At 39.9% G+C, this 22,259-nt stretch overlaps 1 long non-coding RNA gene across 1 annotated transcript; it reads left to right on the forward strand.

The window, feature by feature from the left end:
* The first annotated feature begins 2,411 nt into the window (after positions 1-2,411).
* On the forward strand, positions 2,412-21,701 carry LOC132667783 (uncharacterized). The gene is made up of 3 exons (XR_009605356.3): positions 2,412-2,546; positions 20,603-20,805; positions 21,318-21,701. It is a non-coding gene; the product is annotated as an uncharacterized LOC132667783 (long non-coding RNA).
* Positions 21,702-22,259: the final 558 nt, after the last annotated feature.

A 22,259-nucleotide genomic window follows, 5' to 3' on the forward strand; every position in this document is an offset into this window, starting at 1 on the left:
TCGGAGCAGAGAACAGAGTCCCTCAAGGTCACATGGAGGCAATCTGGGGAAGTACGACACAGCTGCCATTAACTGGGAGGCGACAGAACTGATAGGAGGTGCTGGCGCCCAGCAATCAGCCAGAGGGTGGCTTGGTTTCCACACAAAACTCACGCTGATCACGCGGCAGGAACGGTGAATATGACCAGCCAGACAAGCCAAAAGCCCTTAACCAAAGAGCTGGTAAGACGCAAATCAGTGTGAGGGGCACCGGGTCAGCAAGCAATCATTTCAGAAACCATTCCTTTCGTAGGGACAAATACCATCAGCCACTCACTGGCTTCTGAGTGTAGGAGATGACTTTATGCACTGTGATTTAAAAAAAAAAAAAAAAATATATATATATATATATACACACACACACACACACACACACACACACATATATATATATAATTTAAGATCCACTGCTCCTTTTGTAGCTATGCAAGTTACAGATTACAGTGTTAGAAAACGTAGCCGTTTTAGTTCCCGGTGGGTCTGGTTCTTTGTGTGTATATTTATCCAATTGTCTGATTCACTTAAGTTTGTAACTACAGGGTCTTGCTCTGGGTGTCAGAAATGAATAGCTCTAAAAAGTCAAAGCAACAATCATTTCTTTAAAACCCAGATTTGCCCTGCTTGGAGTCATATGAGGATAGCTATGTGATTATCCGAAACAGCACTGACCTAGAGACAAAAGATCTTGGTAACTCCCCATGGCAACGGGAGTTTTGACTTTTCTCGTTGCTTTGTGCGGGGCTCTGTCAGCGGACACCCTCTCCAGGTGACATTGATCTCCTCGGCCTTGCTCTGAAGGGAGATGGCCGGGGTCTATTTTGGGTGATAGGTAGATGAGGACTATGAAATCACCTTGAGAATAAATAAAAAATAACTCATCTGACCTTTTATTTAGTTCTCTCTTACAGCAAGAGGAAGTTAACCTACTTAAAGCAACGGAATCATCTTTCCTTCTCAGGCACTATGACGGCTTACAAACCTCAAAACCTGCTTTTTATCGGATTTGAATCATTTTTAAGCGACTCGAAGAATCACAGCTCTTATTTTTCTCTTTCTTTAGTATCTGCCTCAGCCTGAGCTAAGAATCATTACTGCAAACTGGTGAAAGAAGACAGAGCAAGCTTTGTGACCGGGACCCAACGGGCGCCTGCAACTCTGGGCTGCAATAAAACAAGAATATTAAAAAAAAGCGGGGCAATTTTGATCATCCCCTGGCCACTCAAAGTAGCCAGCTAGCTGAGTCACTTGCCTCCTTCCGGCTGCATATGTTGATTGAGCATCTGATAGGTGACCAGGTGCCAGGGTCTTGAATCGTCTGAGAAAAGAACAGACACAGGCCCTCTCATCACACAGGTAATCGATCTACCAGATTGATTGAGGCAAGTTGCCGTTGTAGGGCCATCTGTCATAGGCTTCACAAACCTGAGTTCAGGATGCTCAAGAAGCACAGAGAAAGGGCACCATGATGTGCTGGGCAGGGAAGGCCTCCCAAGCCTTATGTGCTGTGGGAACTAGGATCAGTGACCGATGCACAACCACTCCCATCGCTACTGACTTAAAAGATCTTATTAAAAGACAAATAAGGCGAAGATTACGGGGAGGCAATCTAGCTAGGTACCTAGCTCACCCTTCGCTGAACTCTTTCTTCAGCGAAGGGTGAGCTAGGTACCTAATGGCACATTGTTATTTCTGCCAACTTCAGATGTGTCTAGGGGGAGAATGGGGGAAAGGGGCAAATAGAGAGAGAGAGAGAGAGAGAGAGGGAGAGAATCCCAAGAATCCCATGCTCAGCATGGAGCCCAACACAGGACTCGATCCTACGACCCTGGGATCATGACCTGAGCTGTAATCAAGAGTCAGAGTCCCAACCAACACTGCCACCCAGGTGTTTCTCCACACAGAGATATTTTTAAGAGAGGCCAGGAAAAAAACATAGGTGGTTTCTGACGATCCTATGGCTTGTTTTTAGAATACGTATTTCAGTGTTATAAGTGCATGAAATGTTGTATGATAATCGGATTGTTGATTAGCCTAGTAACCATATTCCAATGTCCTGGTCAAGCTACATACCCTTTTGAGTATTTTGTGTGTTATAAAATGCTTACTGAAGACAGAGAAATTTCCTTTTCGAGATGAGAGGGATCTTGCATGAAGAAGGATGTGGGGTGGGAAAAGAAGAGGATGAATGGGAAAGAGACAGGGAGGGAGATGGGGTAGGAGATAAGGGGGGTAGAGACAGCTTCTCAGTGGAGGCGACATTTGAGCAGAGACCTGAATGAGGTGAGCCAGCAAGTTCCCAGCCCTGAGAATAGAACACAGAAGCCAGAGTGCCCAGATCACTGGCAGGAGGCTGGTGGATGAGGTCAGAGAGGTGTCACGAGGGACCTGGTAGGCTCCAGTTTTATTCTGAGTGTTAAGACACGGGGTTGTAGACGCTTGCTTTTGAATTGTCAGCCGTAGTAAGCAAAAAATGCCCCCAAAGATGCAGGTGCTAATCTCTGGGACCAGTAAGTATTACCTCTTAAGAAAAAAGGGTGTCTGTTGATGTTCTTATGAATCTCGAGATGGGGGGGGGGTTATCTTGGATTTTCTAGGTGGCCTCTAAAGGCCATCACACATTTTCTTGTAAGAGAGGCAGAGGGAGATTTCCCACACGCGGAAGAGGGAAGGCGGTGTCGCCATATAGGCACATAGGCAGAGACTGGAGTGATGTACCCACAAACTAAGGAATGTCACTGGTCCCCAGAGCTGGAAGAGGCAAGGGTTGGGTTGTCCCCTATTGCCTCCGGAGGGAGCTGAGCTCGGCCACCTTCTTGATTTCAGCTCAGGGATACTGATTTTGAACTTCTGGCCTCAGGGACTGTGAGAGCATAAATGCCTATTGTTTTAAGCTACTTAGCTTGTGGTAATTTGTTAAGGCAGCCATAGGACACTAATACAGCAGCATATGGATATTTAAGGGCATGTACTGGATGAGATCAGAAAAAAAAACAGTGAGTGTAGCTGGAGAAGATGTCGAAAGGTGAGCCCCGAGAACCAGGAGAGAGAGGACTGCAATGAATTGACAGATGACTTTCAAATGGGTGTGACACCGTATGTGTGGAGTGGAAAAGTGGTCGCACACAACTAAATCACCCAAACAGAGGTGATCGTTAAAATCCGAACTATTCTGGGAATTGTCAGAGTCCTGAGGAAATGCACAGACTTTCCCAAATTAGGTAAGAATGAATTTAATCAATCTCATATATGTCCTATTATTTAATCTAGCTACCATATTCTAGCTAATACCAGAAAAGTATTTCACCCAAAATATGTATGTAAAGTTTGGAAAAAAAAAAAGTGATTCATAATGCTTTGTTTGATCAGAGCCTATAGAAAATGTTGTAAAATGTTGGGATTAAGTCATCGTTTAAAATGGGAATTAGCATGCCGTTAATTGATCTGACAACCTTGTGAGTGCCATCACCTGATTTATGATTGAACCGACAGTAATCTCCGACAAGTTTAATCTTCACTGCAAAACTGTGGCTCTTTTCGCCTAAGTCAGAGGAGACTTCCTTAAACTTGGATGATGCATCAGGTTTCCAGTCATTTGGGTTGATATTTTCTTTCTGCAAAGTAAAATTAGATGATGAAATATGCAGTCCTTATATGAAAGAATGTGGTGAGGAACCAAATACCATGAATTACAATTGGATGAGTGAAAATGTCCCAAATAAGAGTGAAATTATTTCAGCTAGATAAGAGGGATGGAGCGTTTGGGGCACTGGGCGCGTCCACATGAACAAAGCCAAATGTCCTGTTTAAGGTATTCCGCATCTTACAACGCAGGAGGCCCGTACAGATCCATGCTGCCAAAAAGTCTCATTGCAGCAGAGACAATGGGGAATTGCCAGCTGGATCTGGTAACAATTTTGAATGATTATCTTTCCCTTTTGCTTCCTTTCCTCCGTCTCACTCCTTCCCTCCGTTTCTTTCTCCAAAGAGATCCTGTTAGCACAGACAAATGAGGCAAGTCAATAGCATCCACCCAAACAGACAGGATATATTGAGCCAATTCAAACCTGGGTGAACAGCAGCTGTGGTCTTGCCTGTGAAATTAGTTTAGAGGTGGCTTCGCACAGTGAGGCATCAGAACTCTTTCATTTACACTTTCCTATAAGCACTGAAAAATGTGCACTTAGGTAAAAACCTATTTGCTGAGATTTTAGCATCTAAGCCTGTGTGTATGTGCGTGCAAGAGAGAGGAGGAGGAGAAAGAAAGGGAGAGAGAAAACACTTTTCAGTCTATTCTAAAGATTTTGAAAGCAGGCAGCAATGAAACAGATTGACCTTTTATTACTTCTGAATTGAGGACAGCTTCCTCCCTTTAAAGCTTCAATTATATTGCAGGTTTTTATGATTTTTGGAAGATACCATGGTAACTTAGGCAATGAACCCAAACCAGGCTGTTTGATGTGTTGAACTGTGTGCCATAAACCTCTGCAGCTTTACCAATCTGGCGTCAGAAATTACCCAATTACAATGCTTTTTAGCTTAATTTTCTAAAAGCAATTAGAATGCATGGCTTATAGGATGATGAGAAGAGAAAATAAATAACATGGGGTATGTGCAGATTATAGATTAATTCACTTGAAATTATGACTTGTAATTTTGAAAGGAAAACTTCAGTTTTATCAGATACTGAATCATTTATAATTCTGTTGGTGGTGTTTGCATCTTAGGAAGGACAGAGCAGTCTAAATTCATGTTATGCTGTTCGTTGTGAAAAAATAATGACATGGAAAAGTGTTCATAATAAAGTTGCGGTGGAAAATAAGGTTGTCAAAAGAGTAGATATTATATGAATCCAATTTTATTTATACATACTTGTGAAGTGTATTGATATTAATTGATTCATATAATTAAAATATTAACAGATTAATATAGTGTACAAGTATATGTAACAGATATACATACACATACACTAAAGAGATCATTGATTTTCTTTTTTATGCTTTTCTGTTTGTTTTCCCAAATTTTATAATGTGAAATTTTTATCTGGCAGTATAAAATCTAAAACACACACACCAACTCATTTTAAAAGAAAATAATTTCAGGTTCCAGCTATACTAGAAAAATGAGCATAGGACTTATTTACCTACTATTAAAAAATCTGTAAAACTGGTCAACATATCTAAAACAATTATTTTTAAGCAAAGCAGTGTTGTGAGTTTCGAAAGAATGGAAACACTTAAGGTTGCTCAAGATTAACTTCAGCTTTCTAACAGCTCTTTGCAAATCTAGCACTGGGAATTGAGCCCAAATGGAGAGCAATAGTCTCTTTGGGTAGAACAGAGATTTGTATCAAGGCAGATGAGGTAGCTGTTGCGGGGGGAGCAGGTTCTCATGGAGAAGGAAGTTGTATAGAGAAGAACTCCAGAAGACTGCATGGGACCTCTTGAATCGTTGTCCAAATACCAAGCTGACGATGTATGGAATGGTAAGATCTGGTAGAGAATAGCTACTTGCAGGCTATAAACTGAAAAGAAAAAAAAAAAAAAAAAAAGAAAAAAAAAACATATAGCATTTGTCAGTAAGTGCTGGAAGGTACAAGCTTTCAAGTAGCCAGAGTGGGAGTTGAGATCTCAAAAAGGCTCTCCCTGATGAGTAGGCCAGTGATAGCCCTAGATGTAATACACCAAAGCTTCAAAACAAATGTCAACAGGATAAAGAGTGCCAGAACAAAAGACAACATTCCTTAAAGAAAGACAATGGAATACAGAAATTTAAACATGGGGCACCAATAGTATTTAGCATATAAGTTAAAATTTTTAGACACATATAAAGAAGCAAAAAAAAAAAAAAAAGAGAGAGACAATGAGTAGACATATAAGGAATCCCAACCAAGAAATAAAGATGATAAAAATGGAAATTTTAGCATTGCAAAATACGATATATGGAATGAATATTGTGCTAGATGGGTTGAACAACAAACTGAACACCAGGAAACAAGGATCAATAAATCTGAAAACAGGAATATTGGTCCGAGTCTAGTAAAGAGACAGAAATCACACAGTGATTTAAACAGAGGAAGATAAATATAAAGAACTAAGCTATAGTAAAAGACCGTAGATGTAAAATTATACTAAAGGTAGAGCTAAGAAGCTCAAAGAGGAGATTACATGTAATAATAAAAATATAGGGATCATGCGAAGAAAGCGAGAAAAGAGAAACCAAAAACCAAAGAATAGATGTGAAAAGCGAAAAACAACAATATGGAATGCTTCAACGCATCAATGATTATATTAAATGTAAATGTAGTAAACACCCCAATATAAAGGCACGAATAATAATACCGGATACAAATAAGCAAAACTTAAACGCATATTGTTTAAATGGGACATTTTAATACCAAAATGAGTGAAAGGAAATGGATTGAAAAATAACGCGAATCATAAAAATATCGGAGTCACTTTATTAGTATCAGACAAATTAAATGACAAAAATACAGAAATATTTCATACATAGCAGGGATAATAAAATAGAAAAAGGTTCTATAAACGTCAGAAATAAGGAGGAATATTTTGTCATGATACAAGAGTCAATTCATCATGGAGACATAATAATCTTAAAATGCATATGCACTCGGGGGCGCCTGGGTGGCTCAGTCGGTTGAGTGTCCAACTTCAGTTCAGGTCATGATCTTGCAGTTTATGAATTCAAGCCCTGTGTTGGGCTCTGTGCTGACAGCTCAGAGCCTGGAGCCTGCTTGGGATTCTGTGTCTCCCTCTCTCTCTGCCCCTTCCCTGCTCATGCTCTGTTTCTCAAAAATGAATAAACGTTAAAAAAATTTTAAAAAAATGTATATGCACTCAACAACAGAGCTTCAAAACATATGAAGTAAAGAATGAGTTAAGAAAGTAGGGGTAGACAAATCTACAATCATAGCTACATAATTTAATATACCTCTCTCAGTTAATAATAGAAGACATGAACAAAATTTTGAAAGGATATAAAAGACATGAATAGCATTATAACTAGTTAACATAGTGAACATATTTAGAAAAAAACTATACCCAAAAAACTGCAGGATGCACATTCTTTCCAAACACAAAATCACCAAGCTATAGCAAACCATAATCCATAAAATTTCTCAATCAATTTCACAGGCTTGCAATGTTACTAAGTGTGTTATCTGATCAGACCACAATTAACTTAGAAATTAATAAAAAAAAAAAAACCCAGGAAAATCACAAATAATTGGAAATTCAAAATCACATTAAAAAGAAACCCATGGGATTAAGAATCAATCACACAGAATTTGGAAAATATTTGGAACAGAAGTATGATTAAAACACAGCATGTTACAATTTGTGGGATACAGATAAAGGGATGATTACGCAGACCTTGGTAGCTTTAAAGGCTTATGTTCCAAAAGAATAAAATGTTAAAGTCAGTGATCTAAGTGATCAACTTCATAAACTAGAAAAAGAACAAATTGAAATCAAAGTAAGCACAGGAAGGATATGATTAAGATAAGAGCAAAAATTAGTGAAATAGGAAAGAAACAATGGAGAACATCAACAAAAAAGTTGGTTCTTGGAAAAGACTTTTTAAAATGATAAGCCCATTGGGGATTCTGGGTGGCTCAGTCGGTTAAGAGTCTGACTTCAGCTCAGGTCATGATCTTGCGGTCTGTGCTGACGGCTCAGAGCCTGGAGCCTGCTTCAGATTCTGTGTCTCCTTCTCTCTTTGCCCCTCCCACACTCGTGCTCTGTCTCTGTCTCTGAATAATAAATAAATATTTTAAAAATTTACAAATAAATAAATAAATAAAATGATAATCCCATAGCAGGACTGATCAGAAAGAGAAAGGGAAAGAGCAGAAAGAAAATTTGAATAGAAATATATTTGCTAAAATGTTGAATTCATAATTAAAAACCTTTCCACATAGAAAATTCCAGGCCAGGGTTGCCTGGGTGGCTCAGCCGGTTAAGTGTTCGACTCTTGATTTCAGCTCAGGTCATGATCTTGTGGTTCTTGAGTTCAAGCCCCACATGGGGCTCTGCACTGACAGTGTGGAGCCTGCTTGAGATTCTAGTCAAGTTGTGTTGACAAAGAATAGGAAGGTCGTACACTTTAAACTACTTTATCTCAAGACTTGCTATAAATTTATAGTAATCTAGATAGTGTGACTGTAGTTTATGGATAGACAAATTGATTACTTGGCCAGACTAGGGTCCAAAAGTGGACAGAGAGGAACATTGACATTTTGCACATGAGGAACAATTAATTTTTGATCCAGGTGCAAAGATAATTTAACAGAGAAAAGATGGTCTTTTCAACAAATGGTGCTAGACAAACTAGATACCAATGTACAAATAAATGAGCTTTGATTATTACCTAGGTGAAATTCAAGAATGTAAGAGCTTCTAGGGGCGCCTGGGTGCCTCAGTCAGTTAAGCGTCTGACTTCATCTCAGGTCATGAACTTGCAGTTCATGGGTTCAAGTACCGCACTGGGCTTCGTGCTGACAGCTCAGATCAGGGAACCTGCTTCGGATTATGTGTCTCTGTCTCTCTCTTCCACTCCCCCACTCATGCTCTGTCTCTCTCTCTCTCTCTCAAAGGATGAGTAAACTTTAAAAAAATTAAAAGAAAAGAATGTAGGAGTTTCTAAAGTAAAACATTACAGAATTTGTTTGCAAACCAGGAACAGACAATAAATTCATAGGAAGAACAGGAAAAAAAAATCCATAAAAGCAACAATGATAAATGAGGTTTCATCACAATGAAAAACTTTGCTCGTCATAAAACACTATAAGAAAAACGAAGACAAGACCACAGCTAAACATTTTATGGTAACTTCATTTGCAAAGCATATATCTTTTAAAAGCACCCATATCCAGAAAATTAAAAAAAAAAAAAGCTTTAATATCTCCATATAAAAAAGACCAAAACACTAAAGTTGGGCAAAAGATTTAAACAAGCACGTCAAGGAGAAATATATACAAATCCTATTAAGACATGATCAGTAATCATATGAGATCATGATAAAAATTATTAGTTTTCAGAGAAATGCTAATTAAAACCACAACCAGATATCTGACCACTAGAAACTCGTTAGAATGGCCAACATTAAAATACTACGTGTTGGCAAGGATGTCGGGTTGGAATTTTGCTACCCTGGCGATGGAAAAGAACAATGGTACAATTATTTTGGAAAATATTTTGATAGTTTCCTGAAAAGAGAGAAATACATGTCCACTATGACACAGCAATTCTACTCGTAGGCATTTTCTCAAAAGAAATAAAAACTACCTGTCCATAAAAATTCTGGTACATGAATGTTCTTAGATCTTTTCTTCATAATAGTGAAAACTCCAAAGCCTAGCAACAGAAGGATGGTTGAAGAATTTCTACTTTATTCATAGAAAGGGCTGGTAATTATTAACAAAAAGGAACAAACTACTGACACATACGGTAACATAGATGATTCTCGAAAATATCATGCTGAGCCAACGAAGGCACACACAGAAGAAATACGGACTATGTGACGCCATTTATATGAATTCAAACCAGCAACACCAACGCGTAGGGGAAAAAAGGCAAGTGGGAAGGTTGGTTGGGAAGGGGCATGAGCTAGTTTTATAAGGATATGATTATTTTCTGTGTTCTTGACACAGGTACATGCATGTAGGGGATTTCACTGTGTCTCTGTCTTTATATTACCTTTTTAAGAACATTAAAAATGAATTATTAATATTAATAGGTTTACTTTTTTGTATCACTTGTATTATGGGTTAGCAATTTCAACTGCTTTGTGTATTTTCTAGACTTGAACAAATGAGTGGATATATTTAAAATAATGAGCTTGTCAGTGTTGAGGTACAGAGTTGTAAATATGAAAATATAGAGCATATCCATTGTGTTGATTTGGGGTTGGAGTTATCAGTATGAACCCATGATCTTAAAGAGATAAATATAGCTAGGGGTGTGTGTGTGTGTGTGTGTGTATGTGTGTGTGTGTGTGTAAATTTCCTAAATTTCACAAATTCCTAAATCTTTCTAATGAGAGAACCTGGAAACAATGGGTCACCCACGGCCATGAGCATACCTAATGCTGAGGTCTTGGTTCCAAATACCCTTTTCTTCTAAAAGGAACCAGGGCTCTTTGAATGAAAGGTTCCTTGCAGGGATGCAGCAGGTTTGAAAGCAAGTGAAATTTCGGTAACTTTTTTTGTGTTACAATGTTAAGGAGAGTCTCAAGGAATGAACAGTCTATGACAAAATAAGAATATAAATTAAATAATGACAATAATGGATTATAATCTACTGAATAAAACAATTTACAAGTCCATTCTGATGCAAATAATAAACGCACAAACAAGAAAACAAATAGGGCAAAGGAAACGTCTGCCTTATGGTAGAATGCCAACTTATGAATAGCAAAGGAAGGATAGATTTAGAGAAACATTAATTCTTGCTAGAACGATTAAGTGAAGGTTCTGTGAGGAAGAGGATATTTGCATAGTCTTGAGGTATTTCCCCACAAGTTATTTGTTATTTACCAAAGGAAACTGGGTAGAGATTTATCAGTTACCACTTTAACCAAATAATCCAAATCACTGTCACCAATGGCAGGACCAACTGACGTTCAATGTCTCCTGAAGTTACCCATTGAGAAGGGCACAACGCTTCAGAGGTATTCCCGACCAAAAAGAAAAAAAAACAACCCCCCCCCAAACAAAAATAACAAACAAACAAAAGAAGCCATATTCAAAATCTAATAATGAGGAAATATGAGACAATCCTGAACTCAGTTATTTTCTATACCATACCTGGATGGTAGTCTCCAAAATATTCACATCAAGACAGAGGCTGAAGAACCGTTCATATTAAGGAAGCTTTAGACACATGGTAACTAAATACAGTGCACCCTTATCAGTTAGATCCTGGACTGGAAATGTTATATAACATGTTACACACACACACACACACACACACACACACACACACACTTATGTGGATCCATAAAAGACACTGCTGGGATGATTAATAAATTTAAATATTCATTTGCACTGTACGTTAGAAAATGTAACAGTATTGAATTAAATGTCTTGACTTTGATAATTACACATATGTTACATAAGAGAATCTCTTTTCTTTAAAAAGCCGAGGTTAAAGTGCTGGGTGGGAGGGGTCCTGATATTTCCAATCTCAAAAGGAGAGGGAGTGAGAGCGAAAAGGGGAGGGAGAAAGGGCGAGGAAAATGGGGCAATGCGTACAGGATGGTTGAATCTGGGTAAAGGTTATATATGGGAGTTTCATGTACGATTCTTGTAACTTTTCCCATACATTTGAAATGATGGAAAAAAATTGAAAGTTAAAAAAAGTTGGGGAAAACACTCGGGAAGACACTTCACAAAGGAAGACTATGCAGACATCCAGGTTGGTTTCTTGGAAGACTGGTGGGGGTGTTTTGGGGGGATTTGTGGCTCAACAGTCAGGCGATGGTGTCCAAGGCAGCTCTGTGGTTGACTCTAGGGCCGTGGAGGGCTGTGGCCTGTCCTGGTGTTGCGCTTGGCATCTCCTAGACAAACTACACAAGGTTGGGTGTCTGAAATCAAGAGTCCTAGTCCTCATATCTGTGCATTTTCTTGGGAAATGATAGTGTAAGTAGCAATTAACAGAAATTGCATCGATCTCTTTCTTTTTGGGAGCAGAAAGTTTTACTCTGTGAAAACCAATTATATAGAGAAAGCGGAAAAAAAAACCTTGCTATACAACTTAGACTAATTGGAAGGAAATACATTGTTCCTTAAAAGCTTAATCATGTTAAAAGAGATATGATGTTCTAGAATCATCTTCAGAAAAGGCCACGTTTTGTAAAGAGTCAGCAAGAACACCAAGGCTGGAGACCACCAATGAAAACCTACACAGTTCAACTGTGTTATTCCCAAGAAATAGATTTTAGAGAAAAAAAAATTGAAAAAAAAGGAGAAATCTAATCTATCAGAACTAGATGAAAACCTGAGCTCTCACATTTCAAGAAGGGTAAAGTCTCCAGAACGAAACTGAATATTCATCAAATTACCAGTGGCTTTTCCAAATAGAGCATTAGGGCAGAACAATCGCCATAAGAAGCTCCTCCTAAGGGCTGTCTTTTTTCCTAAAAGGAGAACCTGCACCCCAGTCTACTCAGATTCCTTCACTTCTTCCTCCAGCTCAAGGTCCATTGTTGCCAGCAGAATCGTGGGGACATGTCTTGAGGTGAGACTTCCCTTCCTTCCTACCCCTACAGGAAACAGGTATGGAAAATACCTTGAAAATACTTTGTGCCAAGTATAGTTCTGGTCTACCACAATATTCAGTAGTTATACAAGATTCCTCTATTCCAAGGAGTATTCCTGACTTTCCCCCTTGTGCCATATACTAGCCCTACGCCCAAACCTGACAAAATGTAAATAATGGTCGGTGGCCTACAGGGTTGATCCAGTTTCAAACAAACCTGTTAATTGATGCAAAAACCTTGAGACTTTTGTCCCTCTTTGAAAGGAATTTTTGGACCGTCTCTCCTTTTTGGCTTAGGGAAAAGCCATCTCATGAAAGATTAGACTTTTGCCTAAGGGAAGGTTTACAGAATTGTGACTCTTAGGATAGCATTTTATAGATAAAATGTATACACATATTTTCAAAAGAAAATAATGGCACCGCATGGGAGCGTTGGTAAGATCCGGTATCTGTTTACTTGCATAGAACTTTTATAGCAGTTTTTCAAGCCAACATACAGTGTTCTGGCCAAGCCTGGTGTTTTGATGTGAATGGGGAAAAGCTGACCATGGCTGTGTGGTACCTGTGAGTGTGCAGTATTTGGTTTAGGCAGGAAGAGTTCCTTTGTTGTACATAATTGCCAGAGTGGAACCGGAGTGCCAGCCTGCTTAGCGTGCTGACTCCACATATATGATTCATTTGTGATTCATTTACAAACACTTGTCCACAGAGATTTGAATCCTGTGGTGCTGGATCTGAGGAATAAAAAAGGACAAACTAGCAAAGCTGACTCACTCATGTGAAGAAGGAGTCTATTAGCCTATTTATTTGTAAGGCAGAAGACACTTATATTTCAGATGATGTCACTACAGTAGGCATTTCTGTGTGTGGCCGCGGGGGGGGGGGGGGAGAGAATAATATTATGATTTAGTTTTCCTTCGTACATTATCATACTTACCTGTGGTTTCCCCCAAAAGTTTATAATAAATTCAAATGGACGATCAAGCCATATGTAAAATTTGGGAGGAGGATTACATGAATTATATCAATTGCTTGCTTAGTTAATTTCATGTAAGTGAGTAAATGTATTTAAACTACAATAAGATCTAGCATTTAATAATACAAAGTCAATATAAATCACTCAGAGCCTCTCCAAGAAAAGGAAGTGCTCCATGAATACAACTGTTTTATTTCTTGTGGTGGTTAAAATTTCCCCGGGTTCTGAGCTGGGGGTGGGAAGGACCACAACTTCGACTAAGAAAAAGCTTAGAAAAGGTGCCATAAAAAGAATCTTTGGAGGGGAAAAGAAGCAGAGGTAGAGAAGACAATGGTTAAGATAGTTTGGTGTGCCCGCCTTCAGGTGGCGCTACAACCCCTCCACAGCCAAGCTCCTGTCCAGCTGGTAGTAAGTGAGCAAGAGTGAGAGGAGGAAAGGAACAGGTGTGGGGAGAGGAGGGCATAGGTAGGAAGCATTCATCTGGGAAGAGGTATTAATAAATTGTATGTCTGCAACTTGGGGGAGTGTCTGTAAACAGAAAGAGGAAGCGTGTACATCCAAGGAGAGAGAAGGGTTCTATAAATTGTATTACGAAAACAGTCTCTCTCTGATTAAAGCAAAGTGGGTTGAGTTTTCGGAAAGAAAATCCTGGTGTTGTTTTTCTGATGTTTCACGTGTTTGATCTGGCAGATAGAGCTCTGTGAGCAAAATAACGTACGATGACTTTATATGCTGACACATTTAAGTAACACCGGCTCGCACGTCTCTCTCTGGCCTTCCAAGCGAGCCAATATTACAGACAAATTAATGTATGACTGCATGAACAGGCTCTTATTTCTCTATTGTCTTGGTGGCCATTTGCCTGTCCTGAAAGGAGGGATGGATCAGCCATTTTTAAAATCCATTTCAAGAGAGATTATAACAATCACCTATCCTGTCGGTCTGTGTCATTAAGTATAAATGAGTCTGTGATGAGAAAAGTCAAAGCTCCGTTTTATTAGTCTTAATTTTAGTTTTGATTTTTGGATACCTGATTTGCTTTCACATTGGATACCTTAGACAAAAGCAAAGTCAACGGCTGATCTCTTGGTTTTCCCTGCAGTGAGCATAATTGGACACTTTATGGAAGTGATGTAACTGTCCGCATAGATCCCACAAAACAGTGAAGACTGCTAGATTAAAAAGAAGTCTTTTAATATATTTGTGATTAACTGGCAACTGTTCTACGAAATTGCAGGGAAGCAGAAATAAACAGAAAAGGTTAACAAGGTAGGACTCAGGGATGATTATTTGTACAGGAGGAAGAAAGGCCAACCCGCACCCAAGCTTTCTCTCAGACGTCAACCTGTTTGATAAATAAGTAATGGGGAAAAAGAATTTCCGCCCTCAGATTTACACATTTTGTACTCTTTAGCTCTGACCTTTGTGCATGGCCACAAATCTGATGCTAAAGAGCAAGTCTATGAATTATGGAAAACGAGAGATGAGTCCAGGGGTTTGTGTTTGCAATATGTAGCTCCATTCTCTTTACCCCAGTTGAGGACACAGAGTTCTTCTTAGTATCTTTTTCCCCCCATAGAGTTCTGGGGATCTGTATTTACATTTTGTGACAAGTTCCTTTACTCGCTTATCGTTTGGAAAATTGCCCAACTGATTGTCCAAAAGATAGTCATTCTGCCTGACAGATAGCAGAGCTCGTTGTTAGGATACAAAATTATTGTCATTGCTATCCGCCACAGTTAACATCATAAACTAACCTATGGGTTTGTATCTTTGAGGAAAAATGCCGGGTAAATGGTGGTCTAAAAAAACCAACATGGTGGCTCATTTCCAAGGGTGACCGTCAGGAAAGTGGGTGGCTGGGAGATGCTATTCTTGCCCAGGTATGTAATTATCAGACCACCACTATATAATCTGGGTGATGACTACAGAATGATTTCTGGTAGTTGATTTCAAATACGTTAAGAAAAAAGATAGTGAGATGTAGCCAAACTTACTAAAGGGGGAATAACAGACATTGAAAGTAAGAAAATTAGTAAAGATTCACAACATAGATGTTAATCCTGTGACATTCAAGTCCTCAGAGCAACTGCACAACCTGCCTCAACGAAGTTAACTACTGGAGCCTCTGGGTGGCTCGGTCGGTTAAGTATCCTACTTCTGCTCAGGTCATGGATCTCACGGTTCGTGGGTTCGAGCCCCGCGTTGGGCTCTGTGCTGACAGCTCAGAGCCTGGTGCCTGCTTTGGATTCTGTGTCCCCCTCTCTCTCTGACCCTTCCCCACTCACACTCTGTCTCTCTCAAAAATAAATAAACATTAAAACATTTTTTAATAAAAATAAATTAACAAACATTAAACAACTTTTTTAAAAAGAGGCTAACTACTACCATTGAGGATGGAAAGTATATCAAGAGAGTCTTTTTTTTTTTTTTAATTTTTTGAATGTTTATTTATTTTTGAGAGGGAGAGAGACAAAGCGTGAGCAGGAGAGAGGCAGAGGGAGAAGGAGACACAGAATCTGAAGCAGGCTCCAGGCTCTGAGCTGTCAGCACAGAGCCTGATGCGGGGTTCAAACTCACAGAGGGCAAGATCATGACCTGAGCCAAAGTTGGATGCTTCACCGACTGGGCCACCCAGGTGCCCCAATCACGAGAGTCTTCTTAAGCTTAACCCTCCATTTCTTTAGTTACCATAAGATTTCTCCTCCTCCTTTTTTGAGGATTTAACAGGCTAAATGCTAAATGTTACATACATGAGCTTTTCAACTATCAATTCATTTTTTAACTTTGTTGAGGTATAATTAACAAATAAAATTGTAAGCTATTTAAAGTATACATGATAATTTGATATAATTATGCATTGTAAAAGGATTCCCCCACTGAGTTAATCAACATATTCATTACCTCGTGTATTTTTTACTGAGTCCAAATGCTTTTTTTTAGATTCTACATATGATTCCTACTCTTGTCTTTCTCTCTGGCCATTTCACTCAGCAACATGCCCTCCAGATCCATTCCATCCTGTTGCAAATATTCCTCCTTTTTAAAGGCTGAATAATATCCCATGGACATAGGTACTACATCTGCTTTGTCCATTCATCTATCAGTGAACACCCAGACTGTTTCCATACCTTGGTATCGTGAATAATACTGCTAAGAACATGGGAATACAGATATCTCTTCACGATAATGACTTCATTCCCTTTGGATATATACCTAGAAGTGGGATCGCTATATCATATGGAGTTATATTTGTAATTTCTTGAGGACTCTCTGTACTATTTTCCATAGTGGGTATACCAGTTTACATTCCCACACCAGTGTACAGAAGTTCCCTTTTCTCCACTTTCTGGCTAGCAATTGTTATATCTTGTATTTTTACAGCAGACATTGTGACAGGTACGCGGTGATATCTCATTGGGGTGCACACATGTTTTTACATAATCGGATGACCCCGGGAGGTAATTACAGAAAAGGAAACTGAAGCACAAGGAGGTGAAGCAAATTCCTCAAAGTCCTTTAGATGGAATTAGAATTCACACCCAGGCTGGAACCGAACTCATAACCAATGTTCCCCCCATTGTCTTCATAACTTGTGTGCCAGGATAGCTTAGCGTCATGGTACGGGCCCAAACACCTGCTTTTCAATCATACAGTCAGCCATGTTACACTTTAGGAAGAAAGGCTTTCCGGGGTCCCAGGACTGTTTTATTTATTCAGAATAATGCTAACTATTTTCTTCTGTCACTGCAAAGTAGTTACTGTGTCTTCTCTTTCTTTGGGTGGTTCACCTGAAACTTCTGTTATCAACATGTTTACACTAGACTAACGAGAATTCAAACCCTCTCTGCAACTGGTTTTTTATTATGTGTGACACACTTCATTGGTCCAGACCCTCACCGGATAGAAAATACCTCCTTGCCTGCAAAGATACATGGATTTACGCTCATTAATTCCATGGCACTTTAAATGACCTGCCCATTTCTGTGGCCTTTGAAACATGGCTCCATTAGATCAGTGTAGGGGCCAACCTTTGATTAGTACCTTGAGAAAGTCAAAATCTATAATTAGACTGGCATAAAACCTGGGGTTTTCCAAGTCTCTATGGAGAAAACCACAAATCTATTCACTTGTTCCAGTTAGTTTTGACTCAGCAGTAATATTTATAGAGAGGTCATTTTACTCACAAAGCTGTCTGCCAGGAGTCTGAATCATGATTCCTAATAAAAATGGGTTTCAAACTCTCTAAGACCTGTGAGAACAATCAGGTGATTTCAAAACTTTAAGGATCGTTTATTAGAACAACCAAATGTTTGGGGGATATTGAGAATTTCTTTCCTATATATTAACATCAAGCTTTTATAGCGTAGCCCAAAAAAATCAATGTGAGTTATATTATATTGAACTTTCTTCTTTGCTTGTATAATTATGAATTACCTGGCAAGACATAAATCATACATACTACCCATTTGGACACTGGCTGTGAAACTGCAAAACTCGAAGACTCAACAAGTGTCCCCAGGCCTTGGTGTCACGTGGTCTTTTGGTCTAGCTGGGTTTCAGTGTTAGTACTTTAATCCCAAATGGAGTTCTTTGAATTTTTTTTTTAACGTTTATTTATTTTTGAGACAGAGAGAGAGAGAGAGACAGAACATGAACGGGGGAGGGGCAGAGAGAGAGGGAGACACAGAATCGGAAGCAGGCTCCAGGCTCTGAGCCATCAGCCCAGAGCCCGACGCGGGGCTCGAACTCACGGACCACGAGATCGTGACCTGAGCTGAAGTTGGACGCCTAACCGACTGAGCCACCCAGGCGCCCCACAAATGGAGTTCTTTAAATTGGGGTCTTGTCAACAAAAGATTGGGAACTAAGATAGTACTAAAGGAAAAATATTTTGGAGTTTTCCACCTAGAAAATGAACTCTGTCTATCAATACGTGATGTATATTCAGGTAGGATTCAATTTGGTCACTGGGACTACTCCACCAAGGGATTGGTAAATGATGCAATCACAATGTCCAGAAGCAAAGTCCTCAGTTCTGCTCTCATCCTTTTCATCGCCTTCTTGAATGACATGACCAAAATGGTCATCTTCTGTGTCCAAGGATTCCAGAATGAACAGCATAAATTATTTATGCACTTAAACTACTTTAAGTATTTATTTAACTAGTTTAGCTATTTATTTCTTTAACCATTCATAAGCTTTAACTACTAAATTGGGTTAATAACTATCATTAAAACTCTTGAGTTATGCTCTGCTAAGTTACGTTACGTTACATTATGACAAATGATGCTCAAAAGAGTAAAAAGACTTGCTGACAGAAACAAAGGTCCTACATATCTGTATTAGCTTAAACTTTTTTTTTTAAGTTGATTTACTTATTTTTAAAGAGAGAGAAAGAGACAGAGAAAGCACGTGAGCAGGGGAGGAGAGAGAGGGAGAGAGAGAGAATCCCAAGCAGGCTCTGCACTAAGAGTGATCCCATCAGCCTTGAAATCATGACCTGAGCCAAAACCAAGAGTCGACTGAGCCACCCAGACGCCACTGTATTAGCTTTCAATCTATGTCTGTATCTCTCTGAAACCTACAGTGGTTCCTCCACTTTCTCAAATGCTTCGGGCTGGTCTCATGCTTTTTTTTTTTTTTTTTTTTCCCATATTTTACAACATATGTATCCGTTGCTGGTTTTTGAGCTTTCAAAAAATAGTACCACGCAATAAAGACGCTTAAACAACTTGCTTTATTTCACTCAATATTATGTTTCCAAGATTCACGCAGGTTGCTGCATAGAGCTATCACACTGATTTTTCACTCCTGTGTAATATTCCGTTGTTTGCATATTTCACAATTTTATATTCTCATTTTATTGCTGGTGTTTTTGCCCCAAGTTTTGCTAGGAAGTCCAATATTTCTAGAACATTCTTAGAAATCTCTATTTGAGTCACTCGTGCAAGTATTTTTCTAGGTTATATACCTAGGAATGATATTGCTGGTTCAAAGGGTATGCATCTATATAACTTTAAAAAGTTACTACCAGATTGCTTTCCAAATGGGTATGCCATTTGGTATATACGATTTACAGTCATATCAGCTAAGTGTAAGCACTTTAATTGCTCTATACCCTTGCTGGTACTTGGTATTTTGAAAAAAAATTCTTAATTTTATTTTCTGTTGTAAAAGCTATTTTCTTTTTCTGTGAAATGCCTGTTCATATCATTTGCCTTTTTTTTCTACCGGGTTATCTTTTTATTGGTGTTCTCTAAAGGACTTCTTTATAAATTTGGGTCATAAATTCCTAAAAATTTGCGTTGGACAATATCTTTTCCTAGTCTGTGGCTTGTCCCACATGCTTGTTGTTATGTGTGTGAAGTTTCCCTACGTTCATTGTTCATTGTTGGCTCTTGGCCTTGCCTCTGGTTTTCTTTGTTTTTATGTCCCGAGGGCATATCTTTTATTAGTTACTTGGCCATCAGAGGATGAGTCTCAGCCTGCCTTCTCTTCTACGAGTCCTACCACTACCTTCATATATAGTCATCTGATGGACTTCTTGGTCACATCTTCCTTCTGGTCCCCTCCGCCATCTGACCTCAGACAGCACAGCCACATCCTTTGATCTGTCCCCACTATCAGGCACCCGTAACAAGATTGTCTGGCACTTCAAGAGAAGGTGGACAGACACTTGTAATTCCTATGATAATTATCCCCTGGAACACTATCCTCCAAGAACAGACTACACTATATTTTTTTCTGGTCACTCAAAAAAACAAAAACAAAAGCAAAACCAAAACTGTCCTTCTTTTCTCAAGAAACAAGATGGGGGAACTCAATAGGCCAAAGCTGCCTCAAACATAAAACTGCTGCCTTTCTCGACAAAATGTGCTTTTTCAGCACTTTTACGTCGTTTAGCTCCTTCTTGCCTCACTGCCTGCCAGTTACATTGGTGCTTGAGATCATTTGCCCTTGCTTCTGTACATACTGACTCTGTGGCTTGAATGTCCTTTGAGTTAGTCTGTTTCAAACTTTTTGCTTTTGGAGTGCCCGGATTGTATCTGTTTGGCTCTCCTCACACGTAAGACCTGAGAAAGCACTACAGACAGCTAGGCACTTCATAAATACTTCTTCGTAATGATAAAAAGTCACTAAAATATGTATCAGCATTAGGTTTTCATAGGCTCCAAAAGTCCTTTATGCACAGTGAATAAAATAACGTCAATGATCAGGTCTAAAGAAATACTAACTTTTTATAAGGCTGTAGTAAAACTAGCAAATCTTCATGCGCTCCACCAACTTATAATCTTCCGTTGCCCAACAGGTCTTCTGTCCCTTTGGCTACGAAGGACGTCGGTGTTAACTGCCCCTTCATACATCTGAGCTGAGACCTTTGGGACTCTTCTGTTTTCTGGCAGAACATCCTGCCTGCAGACTTTGGCTGGCACTTGACCATAGAGACCGTGAGCCACTCTTCCTGTACATCACCGACGATCTTCCACCTGCTGTGGCTTCTCCCGCTTTGAGGTGGTACCTGCACAGGTGGACGGGCTGGGTGGCTAAGGAAGCAGAAAGAGCTCTTGCGTGAGAAGAGGCATGAGTGGGAAAGGCTGGCAGAGAGGCTCCTCCACATCGTGAGAAGGGAATAGATGAGTCTCTAATGTCCACGCTCAGTCCCACTCCCCTGATCTTATCCTTGTCTTCATTTGGACATGTGCTTCGATGGAATGTCAAAATCCTGCCAAAAGGAATAGCCGGAAACATAGGCCTGCTCAGGGGCTGGGATAACTGGATCTAATGACAAGCTCCACTTTAAAAAGAGTGGGAAGGAAAGAGCGAGGGTGGTGGGGGGAGGAGAGGGGAAGGAAGGGGGACAAAGAAACAAAGAAACTGCAAGTCTCTTATCATGAGAGTAAGAGGATGCCTGGAATTGCAATTAGTGCTTAATCCCTTTAGTCTGAGATCCTGACTTGTTTGAGAATGCAAATGTCACATGCTGGTGGGGTGAATGACTCTTACTTTGTTGTCATATCCTTTAGACTTCAATGCAACAGAGGAATCAGAAATGTTTGAGAAGAGAAGGGGAAAGAACTGGAGGCACTGGCCAGCCCACAGATGAGCAGGGGAGGAAAAGAATGAAATGGGCAGGCTGCGTCCACTGAAAACTCACCCCAGTCTGTGGGTGCGGTGTGACCTCAGGGCTGAATCTCCACGGCTCTTCCACCGGGACTGCGCATGTGCAATGACAGCAGTTGCTGTCTGCAGCAGATCAGAATGTGACCACCTCACTTGCTTTTCTTTGTTCTTATATCTCTCTTTTCCCAGCACATTTCTCACACCAACAGATTCCTTAGGAACATACCGGAGATGGGCATAGCATGGTGGCAGCCTTTGGAGACAGGAGATAGGATAGGAAGATAGGAAATGGACAGGGAAAGATTAGGACCTGAGGTCCCTGGGTGGGGAAAAACAAATTCTCGGAGCATTGAACTACAGCAAACCCCCTGGGGCTTAAGGTCCCTCTTAAGAAGGTAACAGACATCACCTACTCCCCCTCAGGATCCCCTCGGGAATTTGACAAGCAAAATACCTAGCCAAACCATACAATTTAGGGACATACAACTTAGGGACATACAACAAGGGACAGTATGGCCGTCTGACCCCTCACACAATGGAGTCGAACCACTCAGGAATGGACAACCCAGCGCCTAGCGTTATCCAGCCAATAAGGGTCGAACCTGAGAAGGAACCAGGGGAAAGGGAAGGGGGTGCTGGCAAGAACCTCACAGAAGAACCTCCTTGGCTATAGTCGCGGGCGTTCACTTTCGCATGTCCCCTCTCTGTAAAGAGAGCTTTCATACTAGTCTTCCTTTCTGCGCTTATACTCTAATAAATTTTTGCCTGCCGCTCATTTTGCGTCCACCTCTTCTTCTTTGAAGCAGCGAGAGGACAAATCCCGGGTATCGTGGTGAAAAACCCTC

This window comes from Panthera onca, chromosome B2 (assembly GCF_046562875.1).
Source record: "Panthera onca isolate mPanOnc1 chromosome B2, mPanOnc1 haplotype 2, whole genome shotgun sequence".
In the NCBI taxonomy this organism is placed as follows: domain Eukaryota; kingdom Metazoa; phylum Chordata; class Mammalia; order Carnivora; family Felidae; genus Panthera; species Panthera onca.